The sequence below is a fragment of the Sphaeramia orbicularis genome, chromosome 17 (genome assembly GCF_902148855.1).
Source record: "Sphaeramia orbicularis chromosome 17, fSphaOr1.1, whole genome shotgun sequence".
Taxonomy (NCBI): domain Eukaryota; kingdom Metazoa; phylum Chordata; class Actinopteri; order Kurtiformes; family Apogonidae; genus Sphaeramia; species Sphaeramia orbicularis.
In genome coordinates this window covers 28,343,042-28,353,216 of record NC_043973.1, presented here as the reverse complement: position 1 = coordinate 28,353,216, position 10,175 = coordinate 28,343,042, and positions in this window count along the sequence as shown.

Sequence of the window (10,175 nt, the reverse complement as noted above, 5' to 3'; positions counted from 1 at the left end):
TGTTATTCACATCTTTTGAAAGGATACTTTGTAGATGTAAACCTTCTCATAATGTAAATTTACTTTTTTTGCTCTAAAACATAGAGAAAAGTTTGGAGTTGACATTATTTATATGTTATTATGTTATTATTTTACTGGTTCGGCCCACTGCAGATCAAATTTAGCTGAATGTGGCCCCTGAATTAAAATGAGTTTGACACCCCTGATATACAACGTGAATAATCATGAAAATAAAGAAAAACCAGGTGAGTCCAAAGTTTTGACTGGTAGTGTAGTTAAAAAAAGTGTGACATAACTCAAAGCATGTTTTATATTTTAGATTCTTCAAAATAGACACATTTTGCTTTTATTACTGCTTTGCACATTCTTGGCATTCTATCGATGACCTTCATGAGGTAGTCACCTGAAATGTTTTACAACAGTCTTGAAGGAGTTCCCAGTGTTGGTCATCTGCGGTCCATCTAACCATTTAACCCTTTCATGGATAGTGATCACTACAGTGGACAGCTATTCGAAGATGTTCTCTTATATATTCATGGATTTTGTAGATTTTGTATCATATCAGCTCACACAGTGGACACTTATGCATCATCCCAAACACTGCAATTCATACCATTACTGTAATCATCATCATCATCATCATCATCATCATCTTTATTTGCAGACTCGGGAGTCTATTTAAAAACAAACAAACAAACAAACAAACAAACAAACAAACAAACAAACAAGCAAGCAACAAATAGAATACATTGAAAAACACAGGTTAAAAATACAGACAAAACATAATCAGTATTATAAAAGACAACTGTACCAGTGTCGCCACAGGGATGACTGGTATCACACCGAACTATGACTGGGATTTGTCAAAAGCCGAATGATGGAATTCTGAGAATCGTTCAATCGACAGATAAATTTGTGCATTAACTTTCTCATAAGAGCCTGAAAAGTGTTAACTCCTGCATTGCAAAATAACTCACTTGCACAAGTCCATCAAGGTTTTTAAAACAGTATTCTCATGGAATCATGAGAATACTGTAACTGTGTTGTTCTTGATAAACCTGATGTGCAGTAACATGTTTGAGTGTAAATCATTTGCTTGTTATTGTTACTAGACTGTAATTAACAGGGTTTTTTAAACAAAAGTTTTTTTGTTTTTTTTTGCATATTATCTCCATGAAGTGAGTAATGACTAGTACTAGAGTATGTTAAATTGTGAGAAAACATCAGATTAGCAGCATTAGAAAGGTTTTTATTTCATATTTTAGTTTTCACATGATATAACAGTATATATATTTTTCTTTCCTTCAAATATTAAACACATGATCTCCAGCTGAGTGGACATTTTTGCAACTCCATGAAAAATAGGTTCATAAGAAAATTTTCAATTGCATTGCTTTTTTCATGCCTAAAGAGGAATAAAAACACTCAGGGAAAAAATAATCTTGATTAAGGTTCTTATAATTCATGCATGAAAGGGTTAAATCAGAAGGTGAGTCCAAACTTTTTACTGGTAGTATAAATAGCATACCTAAATATTCCCACACTGCTATTTTTAAGATCTGAGGTTTATTCAGATGTTTGTGTCATGACTGATCAGTATTTTTCTTGCCCACAACAATGAAATAACACTATTATGTGTCCAGATATTGTTGGGAAGGACAGGTGAGTTATTACATCGGAGGAATTTCCTGGTCTCTTTGCGTCATTTTCATTTGTTTTTAAACCATCCAAGATATAATATTGGGTGTGGGTGTCCAGGATAGCACACATTAGAAGTTCTAATGCTACTTTAATGGTTTTTGGCTTATCTGACTTCCACAGTGTAATTAGCCTGTTATAAGGTGACACCGTTTATTTTTGCAACAGCCATCATAGGATATCCTCTTATTCTGCATGTGTCTCGCGGCAGAGGAACACTTGTTAATTTGTTTGTCTCTTCACCTCATTGATCACTCATTTTGTCAGGAATTCATTATGTGAATTCTTTTACACCAGCTGTACAAATCTGATTTTTACTTAGCAGAATCTCAGCGTAAATTCACGTCTGGTGTTGATAAAAGACGGGGTTGTAACATTTCGCCGCTACGTGCATTGTGTGTCTTTTTTTTATCACAGAAAAGGAAAGGAATTTATACCTCTTTGGTGCAACAAATGATGTTTTTAGCACCCTCTGACTGTTTTACAATTGTTGCAAAAGCATCAAAGCGTCTTATCTGTGGAAGGTTCATATAACTTTAATCATTAACCAATCAGCCCTTGAAGGGGTTTTGCATTCTCTCTACAGGTGTAAAATCACCAGTGTTTATATAACACTTAAAGAGTTAATTTTAACACTACCTCAGTGAACATATGGTCCCTATCAACAAAGTGTAAAATTTACACTGAACATAGAGTTACATTTCCAGAGTCAACTTTACTCTAGTAAGAGTTATTATTTTACACTACGCTAATTAGTGTCAGTCAAGTTTAACACTATGTGAGAAGTAACACCCATAGTGTTATTCACATCCAACACTGAAGAGTTAAGTGTTAAGAAATAACTTTTCCAGTGTTAAACTTACTTAATGCTACATATTGATAAATAAATTACTCCAAAGAGTGTTGATTTTTAACTGCCTCCTACCAGTGTTACATATGATGTACTACAGTCCCAGTGTCTGCAGGGAGGAAAAAAAGATACTATTATTTCTGTTCCCAATTTATTCCAAGTGAAAATGAAATATTGCAATTAAAAGTAAACATAAAATGACATGTAAAATTAAAGCTGCCGACCCGATATCATGTTAGCCATTTGAAATTCGGTGTGTGAAAACACGTACCCAACATTGACAACGACGATGTAATTTTATTCTTGCACACAGATTCTGTTTGGATGAAATAACAAAAGCAATACTTTATTTACACAAACTTACAAACACAGTTTTTCGATGCGAGGAAGATGGCGATGCCAGAGTCCGACTTCTCACTCAGTTTGAGCGTGGAGGTTGGTGGGTGGGGCTTTTCAGAGTCATTATTTTTTAACACTGAAAGGTATCTTGCACTTAGCGGTGTTGAATTAACTTTGAGAGAGTTAATTTACTTTAACACTGAATATATGACACTGACAGTGTAAAACCTCTGTTAACTCCAATTATTTTCACCAACACCGGAAGTTATTTTGTTAAATTTTACTCTGTCCATTGTTGGAATAACTCCGAAAGAATTAAAATACTTTGACACTGCATTTTTCACACTGGCAAATTTACTGTGTATAAAATGCAAGTCTTAAAATATAGTAATTCTGGGGATTTAACCGACTCTGAGTTTCTTTATTTGTTTCCTCAGTGCATTTTGGTTCCAGGCTGATGCTAAAACAGATTCACAAACACATCGGGGCGGGCTTTTATTAGGATGGTCAGTTCCCCTCAATTGTTACGTGTGGCTCCTGGCTCTTCGCCTATTTATTACCATTGTAAAGCTCCTTGCCTGTGCCCCCCTCCACATCTCTAAACACTATTCAAAAACATTTTGAAAGGCTTAGTCAGGGGTCTCTGATGCCATGACAACATCTCCGACATTATAGACCTCTTCCCGCTTCAGAGACCATATCATGTTTTACGCATCTCTGCAGCGGAATCACCAAGGAGACCTTTGCAGACTAACCCCATTCAGACCGCATTCACAGAAGCCGTTCAGTGAGCGCTGGCAACTGTGAACACAAATGAAGACTCAGTTTTGAACATAAAAACGTGACACATACTTGAAACTAATTCAAACTCTCATACAGTCAGGTCAACATACAGTCCTGTGCAAAAGTCCAAGGACAACATTAGGTTTGTTGCTTAAATAAAGTTATAATGACCACACTTATGCATTTCTCAGTCTATCTTAGGGGTGTCAAACTCATTTTAGTTCAGGGGCCACATTCAGCTTAATTTGATCTGAAGTGGGCCGAACCAGTAAAATAATAGCATAATAATATATAAATAATGTCAGCTCCAAAGTTTTCTCTATATTTTACAGGGAAAAAAGTCAAATTAAACTATAAAAATGTCTACATCTACAAACTGTCCTTTCAAACAATGTGAATAACAAAAACAAACTGAAAGAATAAGTGTAATTGTAACAATATTATGCCTCAGTTTATCATTTACACATGTACATTACAACGTACAGATCACAGTGGATCTACAGTTACACAAAACATTTAGTATCAGGCAGAATATTGGTAAAATTACACTTATTTTTCTAAAGACATTTCAGGTTCTTCATATTTGTTCAGATTATTCACATTTTTTGTGAAATTATACTTTGTTTTAGTGTAAATACATGAAAATATTTACATTTACAAAGAGAAAAATGTGGAGTTGTGAGTATTTATATGTTATTATGATAGTATTTTACTGGTCTGACCCACTGGTGACTGAATTGATCTGCATGTGGAACCTGAACTAAAAGGATTGTTAATTTCTTAATATTTCTTTTTGCATTTCATAAATTTATCCCAAGGGCCGGACTGGAGTCTTTGGCGGGCCGGATTTGGCCCCTGGGCCGCATGTTTGACACCTGTGGTCTATGTGTTGTGAAGAATGTACAAAAGTAGAGACAAAAGTTTCATGGGAAAAAACAGCTTCTATAAACCAAAGTGGTAGGATTTAATGTGACCTCCCTTTGCACTCTACATTCCTTTTGTTATGATTATGAGTAAATCTCAATATGAGATTTATGTCATTAATTATCTGATGTTTTTTTTTTTCTTTTTTAACTTATTTTCATTAGTTTTCACATGTGTAGTCATACAGTGCGTCAAAACAAATTGTCTTATGACAGAAAATAGACTAACATATGTATCAGTCTTTGTGGGTTAGTAGTCCATGGTTGTTTCAGATCCAAGCCCACAGGGACCAAGGTCTTCAGGAATGATCAACTTCAGTCAGTGAGCTAATACAAGTTAATACCTTGACATACTTTCAGGTTGCAGAGAGATAGCCAAACATCAGTGTGGATATGGGTCTTTTCATGAAACTGGGTTTATTTTGGTATCTGACACTTTACCAGCGTTTTTAGACCCAATAATAAAAGAGAAATTTAGACATATTTCCCCCCAGGATGTACCTAATGATGATCTCAGATAAATACAAAAAAATATACACTTGCTCTGAGCCATCCCAAAATTAGTGAATTTTTTAATAAAATATGGGGCCAAAAATAAGACCAAAATTGGGACAGGAAAAGCTACCTATGTGTCAGTGCATTTGATCTGGAATACATCGCTTCAAATGGTCTTATATACCGCTATAAATAAGGACACTGTGTTAAATCTGTCAATCCTAGTGGTTTTTCTAATCCAGATGTGGGTTTTTCATGAATCGGCAGTCTCATTCCAGGTTTTGTGCATAACCCGTCGTGTCCACTTGCGTTACATGCAGAACCTGCCAATTTAAACACAAATAAATCGCGAGTGATTTTGCAACAGTGGTAATTTTTGTGAAACACTCTGCCTTGCATATTTACTTCGATTCTCAAAATATACTTGTGAGGGAATAAAAAGATATTCAAGAAATAGTAGTGTGTAATTTTCGTATCAAAAAGAACGACGCAGACCAGGATACTCCCTGAACCCCTCGCTCGTACAAAGCTGCCTGGATGACGTAGATGTCCGTTTTTTGGTTACGTCGAGGTAGTCATTGCATGCAGAATCATTCGTACACTGCTGGAATACTGACTAGTCATAATTTCAGGGGAAAACTCCGGTATCACTGAGTTATCTGTGGATTTGTCTTGTGTAATAGTGTGGGTATTGGGAAAAAAAAAAAACCTGAAAGAAAAAGATGGGGAAGTTCATTATAGAAACCTGGTGTCCGTGTTACAATGTGGATTTTTGTATGCGCACGTCAAATAAAAATGTGTTATATCTGAAAAACAGTTTCTCTTTTATCTCAGTAAATATTTAACTTTTTAAAAATAGACCCAAAGTGCTTCTAAACTTGCTTCATAACAGTAGTCTACAACTTGTTTGAATTTTTAACCCCTCTGTCCTGCTTTTAGGTATTAGTTTCATAGAAGCACCCATATAAAGAATGAATTAAGACCAAAAAAAAAAAAAAAAAAAAACAGTCACGTGGAAATGCAACACAATAGGGGTCCAGTTATTCATAAATCCTTTTGTTTTCAATTGTATTACTGCAGTAGTGTATTCCATGTTACACACATCCTTAATTCTATCCCTATTGTGGGGGGCTGTGGCTTTAACTAGGAGGCTGTTATTACTTTATTTGCAATTAGTACGAGTATTCTAAGCAGTTTTGTTTGGCTTTTTTCCTGGAGGTTCTCAGGTACTGTGCACAATATAAAATATGATGGTTCCAATGGTAGGTCTAAGGACAAACATTATTTTATTTTTAATTATCTGATGTTTTATACCACATGTCAGATGTTTCTATCCTTGAGGGCTGCTTCTTGTCATGGGGTCAGAGGTCACAATAAATAGTGACGTTAACCTTTATAACCCATTTAATTCATTTTTTTGGGTGCGTTGTGAGGCTACGAACATATTTCCTGTATTTTCTTGTTGTGTATGAAGTAAAGCGAATGACAAATAAATATGTATGTTCATTTCAACCCTGTGGGAGAGTGAGTGAGTAAATGAATGTCTCATATAAAAAGGCAACACTGGATTATCAAATTGTATGGTGCAACCGTTTCAAATGATGTATATTTTATATACTGTATATTATATTTTTATGCATGGTATGATCAATTTAAATGATGTGTATTTTATACTTGTACTGCAATGTTGTGGAAGAGCTCAACCGGGAACAGGAGTTGAGAATTAGCACTAGCTATAAACTCTATATGCATTACATCAGCTGCAAACTTGTAACTATGTTTGACTGCCTTGTTCCTGTCAAGTAAATAAATAAATAAAGTAAATAATAAACCTAGAGCAGGGGTAGGCAACCAGTGGCTCCGGGGCCACATATGGCTCTTGGGCCCTTTTCCAGTGGCTCACTGTAGCTTTGTCAAAAACCATATATACAGGGTGGGGAAGCAAAATTTACAATATTTTGAGGCAGGAATTGAAAGACAGTGTATGACCAATTAGTTTATTGAAAGTCATGAGAATTTATTTGCCACAAGAAAATTGACATAATAGAAAATGTTTTTATTCTATGTGTCCTCTTTCTTTCTCAATAACTGCCTTCACACGCTTCCTGAAACTTGCGCAAGTGTTCCTCAAATATTTGGGTGACAACTTCTCCCATTCTTCTTTAATAGTATCTTCCAGACTTTCTCGTAATAGTTTTGCTCGTAGTCATTCTCTTCTTTCCATTATAAACAGTCTTTATGGACACTCCAACTATTTTTGAAATCTCCTTTGGTGTGACGAGTGCATTCAGCAAATCACACTCTCTTTGATGTTTGCTTTCCTGATTACTCATATGGGCAAAAGTTTCTGAAAAGGTATGGATAATAGTGTTAGGTATGATTATGACATCAATATATGTTTGGTTTCAAAACAATTGACGTAGTGCCTGCTGAGAAAAAACAACTAAATGTTCATTGTAAATTTTGCTTCCCCACCCTGTAAATAAATAACACTTTTTTTTTTTTTTGGTACACATTTTGCCATAGCAATAGTGATTGTGATGTTATGTAATTGTACACACTCTACTCCAAATGAATAAAAAAAAAAATTGTAAAATCAGCAAAAGTAGACTACTTTTTAATTTTATAACACTGAAGGTATTTATCGGTAGTCTCCATTGCAAAGAAAGTCTTCACTTACCAGTTGATTTTTGCACCAAATAAAAATAAAGACAAATATCACTGTTTTCTTTAGTTTTGTCATTTTTTTGTTGTTCTGTAAATGCACTGAAACTGATTTATTCTCCACATATTCTGTAGAAACTAATCCTAAAGAGCTTCTTAAACAGTCACCAGTCTGAGGAAAGGTATAAGGGTATCTTTTGGCTCCAGACAGTTTTTTTTTTTTTTTCTGTCCTAAAATGGCTCTTTAGATTGCAAAGGTTGCCGACCTATGACCTAGAGGTAACCTAAGATTTTTACATAGTACTCTATTTTTGCTGATAATAAGTTTAAGAAGTTTGCCTCTGTATACCACCACAGTGCATCTGAAATGAAGTAAAATGTGATTGGAGTGTGTGACAAAAACATTGCATCAAAACTTCAGGAATTACAACAATTTTAAACATAATCCCCCCATTTTCAAAGGTTCAAGAGTAATTGGACAAACAAATATGATTGGATCCTATAAACATCACCAAACACTGAGATGCTTTGCCAGGTGTGTGTTTTCTTCACCAACAAAAGCATTCTGTCATCATCCACTTCAACGGTCTACCATTGTCTTCCAGACCTTGCGGTGTCCCTGAACTCACCAGTGGACTCTTCCTCTTTAAGAATGTACCAAATTGTTGATTTTTGCCACTCCTAAAATTTTCACCATCTCTCTGATAGATTTATTTTGTTTTCTCAGCCGGGTGATGACCTCTTTCACTTGCATTGATTTCTCTTTGGACCCCATATTTAGAATTCCAGTGAATAGAGACCAAATGTAAAATCAACATTGGGAATGAACTCTAGACATTTTATCTGCTCCATATGTCATAGAATAACTGGGGAACGGGACACATCTGGACATGGAACTCAGTGTCCAGTTACTTTTGAAACTCCCAGCTTTAAACTCTGACAATAGAATGACTTTGATTAGAATGGTTGTAATTCCTAAATAGTTAATGATTTTTTTTTTTTTTTTTTTCATTTTTTATTAAAACCCTTGAAAATCTACACTTCAATCACATCCTGATTGCTTCATTCCAAATCCACTGTGGTGGTCTACAGAGACAAAATTTGTAGCATTGTCCAAATATTTGTGGACGTTACAACAGTATTAGTAGAACAACACTTTATTGTATCTCTCTCCCAAAGAGGATAAACTACAATATTTATTTTTGAAGATAGTGCTGCAATCTCAGATGCTTTTGGATAAAATTAACTTCCTTGGCATGAAATAAAGTTTAAAAAATAATAAAAGATCTTGTGCCAGCAGATAAGGATGGACTTAGCACTGCCAGCGAACTCATCACTGGCTTTAATCCAATATAAATAAGACACTATTAGCTCTAAACTCATGCGGTCGGTCTGATTGAATAACATTGTTTATTTGCATTCCATTATAAGTAGCAGCTGGAGCTCTAGGCACTCCTGGAGAGGAGATATTATTTTCATTGATTTATGAGGTAATGCATAACCACATTAAGATACTCTACTTGACAAATAAGAGGAAAGGAAAAAAGCATTATTCAGTACATGGACAATACATGACAACAAGATACTGATAAAAAAAAAAACCAAAAAAACCCCAAAAACAAAAAGGTGATAAAATGCTGAAGGAAAACGAATAGTTGGTTGACTTTGTTTTATGGGTTTTTCTTTGAAATAAGTGTAGTTTGTCATAATCCCTATAGATTTGTGCAGGTTTAGAGTAACAACCGTGCATAATATCTTTAAAAATCTATATTTATCTATATATTTAATGTTTTCTGGACCCTTTTGTTGGTAGGATGCCTCTGAAACACTGGCTCCTGTCAGATGAACCCTGGTTTATCTCAAATGGTGGTGAGTTTGCAATAAAGAAGTACCACTCCAAACAAAAGGACATGATAAGTTATTTATGACGGCTAACTGAATAATGTGACACAGTGCAGTGGATGAAATCTGGTTCACTCTGAGCCAACACTTGTACTGATGTTTACATATACGTTATTGAGTTGTAAATTGTACTAGTCAGACTGAGATTCTCCATAAACCTTGAGCTATAAATGTATGATTAAGTGCCCAAACCTTTAAACATCTGAACTACTCTTAAGTGCTTCAGATAAGAAGAGGGAGTCACTGATGGTACCACTATCTCAGCTGATTTACTACATACTTCAGGTAATGGTCAACATGCTGTGTCCTACGCAGACGATCAAATCGAATCAAATCAAATTGAATCAGACTGAATCAATTTTTTTTGGGTGAAATTTTTCAATTCAATGTGACAACATGTGGCATATTATATTTAATTGCAGGAGAAAAGTAGAATTATTGTTTGGAGGGAAAACAAATGCTACCAAATGAGGCAGTGATGCAGCTAAATGACAAAAACACAAACCCATTGTACTTCTGTG